We start from the raw sequence: 1,546 nt of genomic DNA, 5'->3' as shown, positions 1-1,546 counted from the left end.
CTGTGCCACGTTGACCCCTATTGTGTACTTTTTTAAAAAGTAAATCTGTAGTCCTGTTCATCTGTGGTAGGACAATCTCTAGAATGATCCTCAAGACAATGGCAACAGTGTGTTGGATTGTAGTTGCTTCTCTCAGTTCCCATCCCATCCTCATTTTAGGGCATTATCTGTGCAGGTTAGGAAGACAAACACATTCTCAGGCTCCTTTGCAGCTAGGATGCTGCGCACAAATGCGGTTCGTCAGTTGGGTACACTGATAGATGATTTGGGAAATGGAGGCACGGAGTGTCTTCCCGCTGCTCTTTCCAGCGGGGAATCAAGGCCATGGGTCATGGGCAGCTGAACACTGTAGGGCAGGGCCAGCAGCTTTCTGTGGTTGCTGGGAGATGGTTGTGAGCGTGGTGACCGCACTGCTTCCTGACTCTGGGTCACAGCACTGGTGGCTGCTCTCAGACTGCACAGATGGCTTCTGACGTTGCCTCTGACAGCCCTTCCAGACATTTTCTTCATATTAAGTCCCCTTCTGCTTGAGGTACCTACAGTGACTCCCATCCATGCACCATAGGAAGTTGGGCAAGGCTATAAGATGGGAAGAAAACTTTTCACTCCATACCTTTCTTTAAAAAAAAAAAATTATTTGAAAGGCAGAGAGAGACAAAGAAAAATTTCCCTTCTGTAGGTTGGTTCCTCAAATGTCCCCAACAGTCAGAGCTGGGCCAGGCCCAAGCCAGGAGACTACAGCTCAATCCAGGTCTCCCACATGAGTCTCAGGGACTCAAACACTTGAGCCATCGCCTGTTGCCTCTCGGGGTGTACATCAACAGGAAGCTGGAGTTGAAAGCAGGGCCAGGACTGGAACCTAAGTATTCCCAAACGGGATTTGAGTATCCATAGAAGCATCCTAATTGCCCAAATACCTGCCCCCCCCCCAACCTTTTCTTAATAATTTTTAAAATTGTGATAAAATATGTGTAATAATGACATCGCTTCTCGGCCTTTTGGCTAAGATCAAGTGTAGTATCTGTTCTTATCAGTTTAAAATATGTGTAATAATGTGGTGGAATGAGGTGAAAAGGTCATGCCAAGATGGCCGCTGACAACAGAAACTGCCTAGCAACAGGCCGTGATTGGATGGCTTCGGAAACCACATGACAACAGAGGAAACCATGTGACAACAGAGCCTGACTGATGGCAGGCCGTGATTGGATGGTTTCAGAAACTGCCTGGCAACAAGAGTCTGAATGGCAACAGGCTGTGATTGAATGGCTTTGGAAACTGCCTGGCAACAGGCTGTGATTGGTTGGGGCATAGACCGCCCCTTGACTGGATTGGCTGGTCTTGGCTATATAAGCTGTTGTACTAACTCAAATAAATGAGTCGGTGGGCTGCTCGCCTCAGGCCTGCTTTCACCCGACTCCCGGAGTCTGTGTGGTGACTCTGCGCCTCTTGCCCCCACCAGGCTCTTCCTCTCAGAAAGGAATCCACTGCAACATTGTTGAGAAATCAACTGCAACATCACAAAATTACCATTTTAAGCATCTTAGGA

General features: G+C 47.9%; 1 pseudogene; it reads left to right on the top strand.

Annotated features, from left to right (window-relative positions):
• The first annotated feature begins 982 nt into the window (after positions 1–982).
• On the top strand, positions 983–1,085 carry LOC133762693 (U2 spliceosomal RNA; annotated as a pseudogene).
• The last annotated feature ends 461 nt before the right edge of the window (positions 1,086–1,546 follow it).

The sequence above is a fragment of the Lepus europaeus genome, chromosome 6 (genome assembly GCF_033115175.1).
Source record: "Lepus europaeus isolate LE1 chromosome 6, mLepTim1.pri, whole genome shotgun sequence".
NCBI lineage: Eukaryota > Metazoa > Chordata > Mammalia > Lagomorpha > Leporidae > Lepus > Lepus europaeus.
The sequence above is the reverse complement of the archived record's forward strand: the minus strand, read 5'-3'. Positions and strand labels throughout refer to the sequence as shown.